At 51.7% G+C, this 15,974-nt stretch overlaps 1 long non-coding RNA gene across 1 annotated transcript; it reads right to left on the minus strand.

Annotated features, from left to right (window-relative positions):
- Positions 1-203: 203 nt before the first annotated feature.
- Positions 204-1,916, minus strand: LOC106894315. Its single transcript, XR_001413247.1, has 3 exons — positions 1,756-1,916; positions 1,382-1,454; positions 204-387 (listed from the first exon to the last, which is right to left on the minus strand). It is a non-coding gene; the product is annotated as an uncharacterized LOC106894315 (long non-coding RNA).
- Positions 1,917-15,974: the final 14,058 nt, after the last annotated feature.

Below are 15,974 nucleotides of genomic sequence, written 5' to 3' on the forward strand. Positions count from 1 at the left end.
CCGTTCTAATACTGGCTTTTTAAACAAACTCCCACACCAGCTTGCCTTTGCCGCTGTGCTCGGAGCAAGCGTCTCCAGCAGCGGCTTCCAATTTATAATTTATTAAGTCACGCAGCTCTTGGACTCTGGGGCTTTTGGAGAGGATTTTGTATCTCCCTGATGTCGATGTAGAGTCTGGAAAACGCAGGGGGAAGGAGCGTTTCAGCTTGCAGTGGGTTTCTGGTGGGGGGAGAGCTCCGTGGCCGGGCCAGTGGGCACTTTGTGTGTGTTTTTGGGGAGCGTTCCCTTCCGTCTGATGGCGAGGGTGAGTGCCGTGGGGTGTCACTGGGCTTTTCGGATGGAGCCACGGTTTGGTAGCAGCAGATGATTTGGGCTAGTTAGCTGTTCCTGTGAAAAAACACAATTCCTTTGAACCCGCGGGTCACCGGTTGTAGGCTGATTATTTCCCCCCCTTCCCCGCCCCACGTAATGCGTGTGTGTGAGAGAGATAATTAAAAGCTTTTAGTTAAATAAATAACTAAGCCGCTCACGCGGCTTTCTAGTAGAACTGCAGAGTCAAACACTTGGAGGTAGAAGATGGCGTGTGCTGGTCCCGCAGCTTCTCCTCCGTCTTCCCCCTGGTCTCAGTGCGTGATTCCATACGGGCTTTTCCCCCCAGGGGGCTTGGATATGGCTCTGTGTGAGAGGAAGCCACCCGTTATCACCAGACAGAAGGGAAAGCTGCCCGTTAGGCGGGAACAGCCCCGTCCCAGTGTGTGCAGGGCCCCGGGCTGTATTTATTTCCCACTATTTAAACTGGGCTCCATAAACAGGATGAATAATTCCCGCCTGGGTTCCTCTGCGATGCCGGCGTGGAAACGAACCGAAAGGATGAGCTGGTCTTTGCGATTTGTTTACGAGAGGGGCTGGACACCTCGGGACAGGCAATGGCAGAAGGGTTGAAGGGCGGTTTGGTTTTATTGCTTAGAAGCGGAGCACGGTGGGATGTTTTATATTCAAGCCCTGGTTTCTGTCTCCGTGAGCTGCCGGCGGTGGCCCAAGCCAGGCACTCCGAAAATGAGGAACATGCAGCTGGTGAGCATTCCTGGAGAGTGTGAGGAGCCGGTTGTCATTGGGCAGAGGCTGGTTCGTGGAAGGGTAAAAAAAATCTTTGGGGTCCAGCTTCAGCTGCTGAAGCCGGGAAATATTTCTCCTCCTGCAGCCCTTGCTACCTTCCAGTTCCCGAACCGGATCAAAAGGTCCTCCAACCAAATAATCCACCATTTCTCCTCTTGAACGTGAGGGGCCAAGGAAAGCAGGATGCCCTGGGGCTTTATGGAAAGGCGCATATTTTCTTGGGAAAGCGGACAGAGAGGTGGGAAGCATTGGAGAAAGGCCTTACCATTCCCCGCAAGAAGAAGAGACCTGGGGGTCTTCATTCTAAATGCGTTTTGCGGTGGTCCTCCTGTAAAAGCCTTTGCAAAAGAGAAAGAAGAAACCACAAATGAGCCCGAAAGCCCTGCCATGAAAGCATCAGGCACAGAGGAGGGGAGCAGAGAGCAATTCCAAGGTGCATCCCTGTCCCTGGCAAAGCAGACCCAGGCCAGGCGTAAGTGTTGGAAGAGCCTTGAGCCTGTCCTTGGGGAGAGGAGAGAGGCCACCAAGGTCCCCCCTCCTGCAGAGCCGGGGTTTCTCTTGGGGCAGAAGCAGCAGATTGGTGTGTTTGTGAAGGAGGAGCTGAGGGAGAGCCAGGGACCTTCTGGGGTTTGTACTTACTCTTCACTGTTGGTTTCCTGAGGATGGGGTAGCAGGGGAATTTGGCCCGTATAGGCTTGATCAAGCTTCGATACCTCGGGCGCAGGATATACTGGACCACAGGAGCTGGTACTGGGAAGGCTGGAGGGTACCAATACAGGTAGGGGACTGGGATTATGCTGCAAGAGAGACAGGACAGACATTTCAGGGAAGGATTCAGTGTGGACTGATGCAATTGTTGAGGTACAAGCCCCGTTTGTTAAGAGCAGCATGGGTGAGAGCACGTGGAACCAGCAGGGCCCAGGATCTCCAGGCTTCCCAGGGAGACAGAGGCTATTCCAGCTCCAGGTTTCCCTGGAGGGGCTGGAGTGTGTGTTGGTGGCAGGACGCAGAGCTTCCTGGGGATGGTGGCAGGAGTGCCCAGGAGAAGAGGCCCTGAAGAGCAAGCGCTCCTGGAGAAACACTCACTTGGTGTTGTCTGGCAGCAGAGCTCCTCCAGTCCCCCAATTCTCCTGGGTCCAGTCTTCCTCCTGAGGGGCCCTTGGCGGGGACTCCAGAGGCAGAGCTTGAGCTGTAGGAGGCCAAAGGGAAAGACTGAGGAAGGGCAAGGCCAAAGCCCAAGCCAAGGCTCTTCCTCATTTCTGTGAGAGCAGGTGGGAGCAAAGGCTTTGGGTTTCTTGTTTGTTTTGGAGGAGGAAACCACAGATCCCAACATAACGTTGTGTTTTATGAACGGGAGGTGTGCGTCCGGGCCACCGTCCCGCTGCCTTGGCCCTTCCTCTCAGCACAAAGGGCCGAGGGGGCAGGAGGAGCAGCTTCCCTCGTGCCTGTGGCCAGGGACAAGGTGTGACTGAGACCAGGAGCAGGGGAGGCGACGTTCTGCTCCCCAAAAAGCTGTGGATGGGGCCACAGGAACCCCCTGGCTCTGGGGAGATGGGTTTCAGAGCAGAGCTCTCACCTGAGGGGGATGGAAAGGAGCAGAGGCCTCTCTCATGGTGCCATTTTGCAGTGTCACCCGAAAGACCCCTTGAGATCCCCAAAGCAAACCTGTTAGTCTGCCTTTGAAATACTGGCTTCTGTGTTTTCTAGTCCTGCTTGTGGCTTTTTCTTGCCGTGCACATGAGTCATCAGAGACACGAGCTGTTGGGACCCTTCGGGGCTGCAGCCCCTTGGGTGGAGAGGGGAGAAGAGCGGTGGGGAGCTGTATTCCCCCCCCTCCCCCGGCCAAGGGAGTCCTCCAGCTCTTCACATAAATGAAGACACAGCTGTCATTTTGTCTGAAAAGTATTAAAATCCAGTATTAGGCCAAAGCTTTCTGTCTCGGGTGCCTGTTTCCCAGCTGTTGGCTTGGCAGTGGTGGAGGTGCACGGTGGAAATGGTGTGTTCGAGTTGTGTGGGGGCTTGTTGGTGTGAAGTCAAAAGAGGTGTCACTTAACCATTATTTTAACTCTACACATAAGTGTAGAGAGGTGGTCAAAAGGCCATCTAGAGCGTGAATGTGCTCTGAGGCAGGCATAAGGCAGAGGATGACTCCCTGTAGGAGGAAGGAGTGGCATCATGTGCAAGAAAACAGCAATTTTAGGTCCCTCAGTAGCAGGTATTAAGATCTGAGCAGTGAGAAAACTGGTGGGATGATTTCCAGCATTGTCCCTATGTCTCTCCATCCCTCTCGGGCATGTCCTTCCATCCATCCACCCCTCCATCCCTCATCTCTCCCTCTTTACCTCCCTCCCTCTTTCCTGGGGAGCAGCAGCACTGTCCCCATATCTCTCCATCCCTCCCGGGGATGTTCCTCCATCCATCCCTCTTTCCTGGAGTGCAACAGCACTGTCCCCATGTCCCTACATCCCTCCCAGCAATGTCTCTCCATCCATCCATCCGTCCATCCATCCATCCCAACTGATACCAGTATGGTTCCTTTTCTATCTCCAACTGCCAAGTTGAAAGCGAGTGTGTGTGGTGAGAAGCTGGTGAAACTTGGTGAAGAAGGCCATGAAACAGCAGCACTATAAAATCCAGCTGTGGGCTGCCTGGTACCGCTGCTGGAATAACTTTCTTCTGGGTACAGGTGGGAAATGGAGTCCAGCCTGGGGAAACGGCCATGTGCTGAATTGCTCTGACCTCGGCAGCCTCTGATACCATCTCCAGCGTGTTTGGTCAGAGGAAGTAGTTTCTGTAGACATCTCGTTGAGGTTTTGTTGTTGTTGTTGTTTTTGTAACTGCTGCTTCTGTGATGTCCCCCCTGTCTATCTAGATGGTGTCTTCAAAAAACACTTCCTTTGTTTATGGGCGGCAGTCTCTGGTTGGGTGGCCCCTTCCCTTCCCCTTCCCTTCCCCTCCCTGAAAAAAGCCGGAATTGGCTGCAGAGGAGGTCCGAGCGGTGTCTTGTCCATCCCGGTGCAGGGTTCACCTCCCTGCCCCTCTCTGCAGTGTGCTTTGGGGTGCTTCATGCCCTCGTTAGAAACAGTAACGAGCCCCCAAGGGACCATCAGTGTCCGAGCCTGTTCATCTCAAGGAATGACCTTTTTCCCCTCGGCTTTTACGCTGGAGCAAGTCTTTTATCTCTATATTATTTTGCTTCTGAATATGAGGTGGTTTGGGTGGTTGGTGAGATGGTTTGAGGAGCTGGCGTCTCCCATCTCCTTGGTTTTGGGGCAGAAAATGAAGAAAATATTCCTCTTTTTGGTTACATTCAGGTACTCTCCATCCCCAGCCTGATCTTGGTAATCCAGCTGTGGTAGAGGCTGCGTTAACCAGCTTCATGTTTTGCAGCTGCTGCTTTGGGCTTGTTCAAAATTGTTGGTTGACTCTCTTCAGCTGACCTGATGATGAGGAATGGCAATGTTCCTTATGTAAAGGTGTAGTTTATTAAAAAAAACCAGAGTTCCCCCCGCATGATGAATAGAGAGGAAGAGCTGGAGGAAACGGCATCTATTAGTGTTAGGTGCTTGTGTGCCTCCAGAGGGAGGGACGGCAAGAGATAATGAACTTGAGAGGTGACTTCAGCAAAGCCAGGAGGCTTGCAATTACAGGCAAGTTCGTTATTTCACCGTGACTCTGGTCTTGCAGTTTTAGTTCTTTCTCTAATTGTAGGACCACAAAGGCCAACAAAGATGATGGAGGGACTGGAGCATCTCCGTGATGAGGAAAGGCTGAGAGAGCTGGGGCTCTTGAGCCTGGAGAAGAGAAGGCTGAGGGGAGACCTTATCAATGCTTCCAAGGATCTAAAGGGTGGGTTGAGGGAGGATGGACTCTTCTCAGTGGTTCCCAGTGACAGGACGAGGGGCAACGGGCACAAGCTGGACCATGGGAAGTTCCACTCCAATGTGAGGCAGAACTTGTTTGGGGTGAGGGTGGCAGAGCCCTGGCAGAGGCTGCCCAGGGAGGGTGTGGAGTCCCCTTCTCTGGAGATCTTCAAGCCCCTCCTGGATGCTCCTGAGTGATGTGCTCTGGGCAGCCCTGCTTTGGCAGGGGGTTGGACTGGATGGTCTCTAGAAGGTCCCTTCCAACTCCAACAATTCCATGATTCCAGGATCTGGCAACGCAAATACAGCGGGTTTAAACTTTTTTCTCTTTTATTCGAGGTAGATGCATGGCTGCAAGCCCCATGGTGGGGCTGGCTTTGTTTGCTGGGCCGGTGGAAGTGGTTGCACATTAACTGTTTCTCGTGATTTCTCGTCAGAAAGGTTTGTAAATGGCTCGAGTGGTAGAAACAGACGCCGAAAGCCTCAGCCTTGGGTTTGCTGGGCAGGATCCCACCTCCCGCCCGGGGCTTTTAACTGGGAAAGAGAATTGGAAGGAAACAAAAGAACTGTGCCCTTTTGGTGCATTAATGATAGAATGAGCTGAGAATCTCTCATAGATTGTGCTGGGTTTGGAAAGAGTTTAACCTTTTGAAACTTCTGACTGGCAGAAAAAACACAAACCCAAGTAGTGATTAGTTATCCTGAAGCTAAAGTTTGATTTATTGCAACTTTTGTAACATTTCAGCTTTACTACTAGAAAAACATCTCAGGATACTTGAAGAACATTTGATTTTTTTACTAAAAACACCTGTTCTAATGAACTTTAGGGATAATCTTGGTTGGGAAGGACACATCTGAGGCTGTAGTTGCGTTCTCTAAAGTGCAAGCTTTGTGGGTCGTTTTTTCCTGTGTATCTCAAGGGTCTTCTTGTTTTGTCCCCCACGTTGGACACCCCCATCCCCTTCAGCACAAAGACTCCCCGAGATGGTGTTTTGAGACATTTCTTTAAAACCAAGTGGAGAAAAACACCAGCCTCCCTGTATCCCTTCAGCTGGGAAACCTCATCCGAGCTTTTCTAATGGAGCAACGGCATTTGGGGTTTGTGAAAATAGTGCAGAAATTCAGGCAAGGGCGCCCAGCGAAGTCCAGCATCGTCTTCATCATCCCATTGTCTTCATCCTCCCATCGTCTTCATCATCCCTACGCAGGCCAAGCCCAGCAGCTGCTCGGTTCCTCTTCTCAGGAGGAAACAGCAACTGGGGAAGGTGGAGTTTTCATCTGCTTTTCTGAGTTAATCTCCTGATGTTGCTTTTGCACCCATTTAGTGTGGTTTTTGCCCGGTCACGGGGTGTTTCGTGGGTGCAGCCAGTTCAGGTGCTGCGAGTCAGAGAGGTTTGGGAATGAGTCACTGGAGCTCATGGGGCAGGTTTCTTGCAAACAACCTGGGAGATCCCCAGGCTTTGCACAAACTTCAAAATCAGGGTTGACTGGAAGACAAAACCAATCCAAACCTCTCATTCTTGGCAGCTCTTTTATGGTGCTTTGGGAAATAATGCTTGAAATTTGTCGCTCTCGTGTAAAGAAAAATCTGCCTTCCCCGCTGCAAGCAGTGAATTATAATTTTTTTAAAATGGGAATTGGAAAAAAATTCAGTTTGGAGCAGTGCAGGTACTTGAGGTTTAAGTTGATAGTTTGTCACTCAAGTAATGAGCTTTGTAGGATCACAGTGGTCACAGGTGGGATCTGCATTGACAGGGAGGAAAATCGGAGGTGGACTTGCCTTTTAGCAGGTGGATTGTCCTCTTGGTTGAATCCGGGTGACTGGGGACGTGTGTGTTTCATTCGGAATCTGAGATCCACCCAGCTCTTTTATTAAACACCAGTGTTTGCTAAAAGCCTACGCAGCCGTTGCCTAATTCCTAATGGCACAAGGAGGTTTGTGTTTGTGAAGGACCTTCCTGTTTTAAACCACGCTGGAAGTGGCTTTTGCTGATTAAAATGAACTCCTTTTGTAAACCAGCAGCTCACCGGGTGACCACTAATTGATTTAATTGCGGCTCTTAATACATCTTAATATATTAAATGTATTATGGATTTGAAAAGGCACATGGTGATGACCCAAAGAACTCAATGGAAGGAGCCCCAGATGTGAGTTGTCCACGTTCCCCATGTCCCCATGGTGGCATGTCCCTGATGTGAAGAGAAGAGAACGCTCCGGGAAGACCTTCGAGCCCCTTCCAGTCCCTCAAGGAAAGTCCCCAGGAAAGCTGGGGAGGGACTCTGGATGAGGGAGAGGAGCCCTAGGAGGAGGGGGAAGGGTTTGACACTGAAAGAGGGGAGATGGAGCTGAGATGTGGGGAAGAACTTGTTGGGTGTGAGGGTGGTGAGAGCCTGGCCCAGGTTGTCCTGAGAAGCTGTGGCTGCCCCATCCCTGGAGGGGTTCAAGGGCAGGTTGGAGGGGGCTTGGAGCAACCTGGTGTAGTGGGAGGTGTCCCTGCCCAGGGCAGGGGGGTGGAATGAGATGGTCTTTAAGGTCCTTTCCAACCCGAACCGTTCTATGATTCTGTGTGAGCTCTTTGTGCCACCACCATGTTCCATGCTGGTGGCCCAGCAGGGTCTCTAAGCCCTGCTGCTGAGCAAACCTGCAATGAGATGATTTTTTCTCAAAAAACCTGTGCTTGGGAAGGCAGGCAAGGGCTGGGAGCAGAAACAAAGCACGGAGAAGAGCTATTTACCTTTTATTTTCCCTCCTATATAGAAGTCTAGCACTGACCTTCTCTGCTGCTGGATTTGCAGTGCTGTTGGTGAAACGCTGTGCAAGTTGCTCTGCACCACACAGAGAAACATATGTTTGAGGGGGGGAAAAAATCGAATATTGAATGAAAAAATGAGTAGATAACTGTGGTAAAGCCACGTTTCCTTCTGGCCTGTAGCTGTTTCACACAAGTGGCACCGCGTCAGCGCTCTGTGCAATAGGGATCTATTTGGAGAAGGGGGAAAACAGAGACCAAAGGTTCCGGGATCTTTCTCAAAACCCTGCAGAAGGGTGTCTTGCAGGGAGGGGGGTGATGATTAAATCTGAGCAACGTGGGTTGCGAAATAACCTCTTGCCTGCAGATGCCAGCGGGTTGGTGAGGGCTTTGCAGGCTGCAGAGGGTTGTTCTGTGCCGATTCCAGCGCTCACGCTGGGCTCCCTTTTGTCCCCGGGCTCTGTGACGGGGACTTGTTTGGGGTCTGACCCCCCCAAGGTCTGGTGTTAACACCTCAACAGGCTCAGTTCACGGCATAAAGTGCCCCAGGCTTGGAGGGTGATGGTTTTCAGACATTTCTCCCGTAGTCTGGGGAGTTCAGGGTCTCCATTCTCCTTTTTTTTGAATAGTTTACCAAAAACCACTTGGACCTTGTATGAATTTATCCGGTGCTGGCTGCTGCTGGTGGTGCATGTCCCACATCCTGGAGATTTCCAGGATAATGTCCCCAGTCCCAAACTGGTGCTGAGTTTTGTCGAATCCCAAAGAAGAAAACAAACATTAATGCCTACAAGTATCTCAAGGGCGGACTGAGGGAGGAGGGAAGCAGACTCTTTTCAGTAGTTGCCAGTGAGAGGACGAGGGGCAACGGGCACAAGTTGGAACATAAAGGGTTCCACTTGAATATGAGGAAGAACTTTTTCACGGTGAGGGTGACGGAGCCCTGGAACAGGCTGCCCAGGGAGGGTGTGGAGGCCCCTTCTTTGGAGATTTTCAAGACCCGCCTGGATGCTCCTGAGTAACATGCTCTGACAAGCTCTGGGTGGTCCTGCTTTAGCAGGGGAGTTGGACTAGATGATCTCTATGGTCCCTTCCAACTCTAAAAATTCAGTGAAATTCAGTGAAATTTAGCCCTGTGGATGCACAGGGAGACCCGAGGGACTGGCAGAGGCTGATGGGATGGGGACATTGAGGTGACAGTGACCTTCTGCTCATCCGCTGCTCCACCAGACCTGCTCTCCTTGCTCAGGGCTGTTCATCCACCACCGGGACTGGGAATCTCTTGTTTCTTTTCCCAGTGGAGAGGCTGGTCCTGGATGCCGGTGGGATTGAAGCCGTGCCTCCAACTCCGCGCAGCGCAGCCGGCAGCAACCTCCTGCTCTGTAATTAACGTCGACTCTTGAACGCCGAGTAATTGGGAGCAGTAATTGGATGGTAGCTTAAGAGCAGGAGCGTGGTTAAATACAACAAACAGGCTTGCAATTGTCATGTCAGCAAGTAAAACACGTGGGAAAGGGCAAATCCACATGGCAGTAGATGTTTTCATGCTACGAGCATCTGCGAGCAAGGACTGATGCAGGTGAGCTTCAGAGCAAAACCAAAAGGTGCAGGGACAGGGTCCTCTCCTCTTCCCCGAGGGCTGAAGGGGTGACACCACCCGCTAAAGCAGATATTTTTTTCAATCCTCTCCCTCTTCTAGGAATAAGACAATGAAGCTGAAAGAGGGGAGATTTAGATGAGATATAAGAGGAAATTCTTTGCTGTGAGGGTGGTGAGAGGCTGGCCCAGGTTGCCCCGAGAAGCTGTGGCTGCCCCATCCCTGGAGGGGTTCAAGGGCAGGTTGGAGGGGGCTTGGAGCAACCTGGGCTGGTGGGAGGTGTCCCTGCCCAGGGCAGGGGGTGGGACTGGATGGGCTTTAAGGTCCTTTCCAACCCAAACCGTTCTATGATTCCAGATGTTCCAAACAGTTTGAGGAGCTGAAACGAGCTCGTGTGTGTGTTTGCACCAACCTCCTAAATGGGAGACCAGCTCATGACATTTGTTTCTATCTTTTCTTTCCTTTTTGACTCTTAAACTGCACTTTTTGCCACTCTGAGGGTTGCAAAAACCAACCTGCTTTCTGGAGCTGGTGTGGCTTTTTTCTGTTCTCATTTTCCATACTGCCCTGCTAACAGCTTGCACCGGCGAGGAGGTGTCTTGGAGCTGAACCCTCCTTCAGACCTTTGTATCCTTCAGGATATAAAGAGAACCTGGAGGAAGAGCAGAGGGAGGTGGTTTAAGGGTATCTTCATGGGAAGAATAACGAGCTGGTTTGGCAGGAGCTCACCCTGGGTGAGCTCAGCGATGCTTTTTGCTCTCTCCACTCTTTTGCCCTGGTGTCATCTAAAGGGTCTTCTCATGGCAGTTTTAGCCCGAACAATGATATCACCGGAGCTTGCAGAAAAGAGGATTTGCCTGGCATTTTATTCCCTTGTGCTGCATGAATGTGGGCTTCAGCAATATTGTTGTGTGGCTCCTGCCGTCAGCAGCCCGGTGAAAAGAGGAGCTCACTTGTCTGGTACTCGCAGCCCTTTTGCAGCACAATTTTAGCTGGGGCTCCCCATTTAGCCTTCGGTACTGGGCGCTGGACAAGACCAGTAGGTTTGGAGTCCAAAATAGCGAGGATAATAAGGTTTATTCTTAATTTTCTGGCGTTTTTAGGACTTGCTAAGTACCCAAGCCACACTGCGTCCCCGTGAGCCTGCGGAGCTTTCAGCAGCGTTGGGCTCAGTGAGGCTTCAGCTGTGCGTGAGGCAATTGCACAACTGGGATTTAAATATAAAAAAGGGAAATATAAGCAAAGCTTCTCCAAAAAAACATGCAGTTATTCATACCGCCTCTGTATTGTTGTTGTTGGGGGGGGTGTGCCTGCACACACATGCGCACACTTTGAATAGAGTAAGGATTATTCGGAGACCTAACTTGTAAAATAAATACCGATGGGATGCTAAATTGTGTACACAAGAGCAGCAGCTTTATCCAGAAAGCAGCACGAGCCTCAGCTGCCATTTATTTTAACAGGGAGATGGTGAAACCAGCCGCTTTCTGTTTCCTGCGCACACTTTCTCCCTGCTAAAGGGGATATTTTTGCTCTTCATTCATTTTAAAATACTGTTTAAGGAGCTGTGAGCTCTTTGCTGCTGTCTTCTCAGCTGGAGCTTCTCAGCATGCCGGCGGTGCCGCGGCGGTGCGTGTCGGCACCGGTGGGAGTGGAGAAAACTGGTTTCCAGCTTCAAGGTGATGCCCTGGTTCTCTCTTGAACGCCTTGGGGGATGTTAAGCTTCTCCCCGGCGCGGCGTTTAACGCGGAACGAAAGGGAGAAGGTTGAAAGGTGGGATTTGGCTGGGAAAGGGGGATGCGGGGAGAAGGTAGGAAGGGATCGGTGGGGTGGTGGGGGGCAGAGCAGCTCTAGTGTGGCTGGACACTCTTCTCACAGGTAATTAACAATAGAATGAGAGGGAACGGCTTCAAGCTCCAACAGGGTAGGTTTAGATTGAACATTAGGAAGGAATTTTTCACTGAAAGAGTGGTCGGGAATTGGAACAGGCTGCCCAGGGAGGGGGTGGAGTCCCCATCCCTGGCTGTGTTTAAGGGCCGTTTAGATGCAGTGCTGAGGGACATGGTGTAGGGGAGGACTTTGTAGAGTAGGGGAGATGGTTGGACTCGATGATCCCAAGGGTCTCTTCCAACCTCAATGATTCTATGATTCTATGACAGGAGGGTGGAAGAGGTCCTTGCGGTGTATTTTGTCCATCGAGCACGTCCAGGCTCCTGGGCAGAGGGGTGTTTGGATCAGCATGAACTAAGAGGAGGGTGTTGGGTGCGTTCTTCAGAAACATAGGGGCCACCTGGGAGCACCGTTGCGAGACCCAGCACTGACACTGTCCTCCTGGTGGGATGGGTGGGAGCTGAAGAAGTGAAAAATACCTCTCCAGGACTGCTCAAACGTGGCTAGGGTTTGTTGAGGGAACCCAAAACCTACAAAACCCTTCCTGTCCCAGCCCATCCAGTGCAGCAGGGAAGGCTGCACGCAAAAATACAAGCAAACGGCTCTAATGTGGGTGTGGAGGGTGTTTCTGCCCCCCTCCCTGCAGGTTCTGAGGGTGAGCACAACTTCCTTTTCCTTTCTGTACTTTGAAGAAAACAACGTTTGTGCACGTTTCCTCCGAGCAAATGCTTGCAGAGCCCGGGAGCGGGAGGGTGGGTGCTGCGGGGACCAGCGCGGATGCTGATTTGGGTCCCCAGCGGCGTAAAAAAAACCCTCACAAAGGGTCATCTTCCTCCCCGTTTTTCTAAATCGATGCTCTCCCTTCTCCCCGAGACAATATTTAATACCCTGCTTACGATTTGCTGTCGCTGGCAGGACGGGCTGCCCGCTGGAGCTCAGCTGCCGCGTCTCGGTGAGCTATTAGTGCATTAAGACGGGGGGTCCCATGTTGTAATTCAAAGCAAGAGACAACACAGCCCCCTCTACCCCCCCCCCCCCCTCTAATGGCTCCATGGGCAGGCAGAAGGTGTCAGCGTAATTATTTCAGTCCGGCAGCAGAATTGGTGGTAATAAAGTGCTCGTTGGGTATTTGCTCTCCCGGAGGATCAAAGGGATTCCCGACAGCTGAGCCACTGAAATGAAGTGTGCCCTTGTCCGCCTTTAACCGAGCTCTCTGGTACCAAAAGAACCAGGTTAGGCATCAAAATATCATCCCCTCTCTCCCCTGGGTCAATATTGAGAGTATTGCTTGAAATCAACAGTCCCTTTTTTTTTGCTGCAAACTGTGAATGAGCTGCTCTTTCAAGCAACCTGCCGGTGATTTCCCGGCGCCGGAGCCGCCTGGCGCTGCTTAAATCCTGCCAAAGAAACAGGTGAAATTTATTTAACGAAAAAATCACATTTCCAAGCTGTGGGTGAGTGTGTCTGGTTAAAGCATCCGAAAAGCCTGGGTCGTGTCTTCTCCCCGTCGGCCACGCAAGCGGCAGCCGGAGAGGGAAAGCTGGCAATTTGGATTCAAAGCCGTCTCCAGCGAAAATGGCTGTTTTGTAAATGTGTTGCATCAGATGTGCCAATGGATGTAATTAAGGAATGAAGACGGCTGCACACCCCTAATTAAGGGGATTAAAAACTAAAGCTGCCTGATTTCACTGCTGGGTGGAAAAAACAAACAGGCTGAGTGGTGGAAAGGGTTGGGAGGCCAAGTCTCGGGTAGTGGGGTGGTTCTTCTGCCGCCACGTTGGGTACGGAGAGGAGCAGCTCTGGGGAGGGTGATGGGACTGAGCTGCTCCGTAATTTGTGTCTAATTGGCCGCTGAGCACAGAACAAGATGTTTAATTGCTGCTTCACGCTCCCTCCCCTCCCATTCGGTTTCTGTTCCTGGTGGGGATGGGAGGGTTTCCAGCAGCCTTGGGGAGGTCCCAGTGGAGTCACCCCGTGGTGGGGTGGTGGCCTGGTGTGTCTCCACCATCTCGGTGCCCGTCACCAGTTCCTGGCTGTTTGGGGTGGTGGTGTGAGATCTTCTTGTGTAGAAGCAGAAGCAAGATGTGTGTGTGTGAGGTGCTGGACATGGGGCAGGACCTTTGGACATCTGAGAGGTGCTTTACATGGATGAGGCGGGTGGTCCCACGCCAGATCTTGGACAGTGACCAGTGTGTGATGGGAAGACCACAAAGCTGGGCTCTGGGTGGGCTTGTGAAGAGAACTCCCTTGTTGTGGGATGGGGACTGGTGATGAGGATGTTGAGTCTGTGGTCTCCCATTGCTTATTTGACTTCAGGGGGTGTCACAGGCTGGGTGGGTGCAGGATCCCTGAAGGGCTACTGGGGACACCCTCCGTGCAGAAGGTGTTGCAGTGCCTGCTGGCGTTTTCCCGGAACCAGCTTCTCCTTTGCTCTCCAGCTTGTGAAACAACCAGAGGGAAAAATGGGTGACTCTGGGGTCACTGAGCATCATAAGCAGGAAAGATGGGAAGAAACCCATCCTTGTGGAGGTGGTATTTTGTGTCTGAGTGCATGCATGGGACGTGCCATGCTCTTCTGTAATACATGATGCTGCATTCGTTGAGCAACATCCTTCTGGGGCCCTGGTGGCACTTGAGTTTGTCCCAGTGAAACTGAGTCAATACCTGGAGGCTTTACAAACAGCATCTGACTCGTGGGTACAAGTATTTGGGAAAACAGAATCATAGAATGGTTTGGGTTGGAAGGGACCTTAAGGATCATCCAGTCCCACCCCCTGCCCTGGGCAGGGACACCTCCCACCAGACCAGGTTGCTCAAAGCCCCAAACATGCGAATGGGTGGTTTGCAGACCTACCTGATGGTTGCCCATGGACCAGCTCTGGTTCATGTGAATGGGTGGTTTGTAGACCTGCCTGATGGTTGCCCATGGACCAGCTCTGGTTGAGAACGTGGTTCCCCCCAGGTGTTAAATGGCACTGGGTGTTTGCCTGGTATCCTTGGGCTCAGGCAGGACCCCGGAGATGCCCTGTGGGATGCTTGTCTGGGAATGGTGCAGAGTTTGAATGAACTCATCACTCTGCACTATTTAAAGAAAAAAAGACAAAGAGGGGAGCTTCCTGGAGCAGGTATCTCCTGCCTCTCTTCTCTGCACGGTGCCAACAGAAGATGCTTTGATGTTCCTAGTCCTGAGGTGAGGTCAGCAGCTGGCTGGGGGTCTGCATCCCAGTTGGCATCCCCCAGTGCTGTTGCCTGCAGCCAGCTTGGAGAGGGCTTGTGGGGCTTCTGCAGGCTCTTCTGGTTTTGTTAGGGGACTTAATTAAGCTCTTAGTGGTTTCTAAAGCTAAGCTGCATGGTCACGTGAGTTTTCAGTTAAAGGCTGGATTCTTTTTGTGATACAGTGGAGGTGTGTGGTGGGGACAGGTTGCTCCACCTGTCCTGGTGTTGCTGCGTGTGATGCTGAGTCCTGGAAGGAGAAGAGGAGGCTTCAGAAAACTGACAGGAGACTTGAGAAAGGGGACAGCTTTTGTGACAGCTTCCTGAAACCAAGCCTTCCCCTTGCTGTGAGTATGATTCCTGGGGTGGTACGTACCCACCCAGTGAAACTGGGCTTTACCCACCTCCCTGCTGTTGACTCACCCACCCTGGGCTTGGACAAGTTTTCACAGCCATCCTAGTCCTGTCTCCAGTGGGCATGGTAGGGCTGGGGTGGTGGCCCTCAATGACATCCAGGCTGGTGGACGTCAAGAAGTCTTTAGCTTCTCCATCCTGCAGGTGTAAGCAACCAGAGCTTGGCCATCCTGTTGAGAAAACCAAGAATTGAGGAATTTAGTAGGATAATCTGCAGCTGGCCAGTTCCTTCCAGCACTCCTGGGTGGGGGCCGTTAAACTTTAACAGTATTCAGGGCTTGCTGGTAATTAAAGTTAATTGGCCCCTTGCAGCCCCTCTCTTCGCTGCTGTTTCTCGATGGTTGCAGCGAGCACAGAAGAGCAAATAATGTGAATAAACAGCTTTATGGATGGTACCAACTCATTAAAAAAGCAATATAACTCCATTGCTGGAGAATGAGTCTCCTTTGCGTTGAATATTTTTGGAGCGCTGGTGTCAGGAGGAGGAGAAGCAATGGCTGATTTGGAGGAGAAGAGGTCTGAGGATGCTTTTCAGCTGGCTTTTACCTGGGCTCCAGCTTCCTCCGAGTCAGGCCTTCTGGTCCAAAAATAGTTCTGATGTTGTGGATTTATTGTGTGGCTCCTAACGTTGAAACAACTGGCACCGGTGGGTTATTTTTAATGACTTTTTTGGGCGTTGTACCGGGGTGCAGCAGATGTATTTGAGGCACTGAGCTGAATGCAAATTGCACTGTGGTTGCAGCTCTGTCGCCCCAAATCAAGGGGTTCCAGCCCCCCACGTCCCCGGGAGCTGGAGCCACGGCAGGAGATGGAGCCCGTGAAGAGCTTTTAGCATCAAACATTCCTTGCTTTGACTTAGATGATTCCATTTCCCTTCCAATTCCACCAATTCCATGATTCTTTCTGGTGGGGGACTTGGCAGGTGCCTGGGTGTTTGCAGGGAGGGTTCTAGTGGGGGATTTGGCAGGTGCCTGGGTGTTTGCAGGGAGGGGGGGTATTTATCCTATTTATCCAGCAGGCAGCTCGTTATCAAAGGAGCACCCAGGTCCCTCTTGGCATCTAATTAGAGGTTTTTGGTTTGGAAACAACCAAAGGGAAAGTGAAAAGCACTCCCCCCCCCCCCCCCCCCCC

The sequence above is a fragment of the Calidris pugnax genome, unplaced genomic scaffold (genome assembly GCF_001431845.1).
Source record: "Calidris pugnax isolate Ruff unplaced genomic scaffold, ASM143184v1 scaffold243, whole genome shotgun sequence".
NCBI classification, from domain to species: domain Eukaryota; kingdom Metazoa; phylum Chordata; class Aves; order Charadriiformes; family Scolopacidae; genus Calidris; species Calidris pugnax.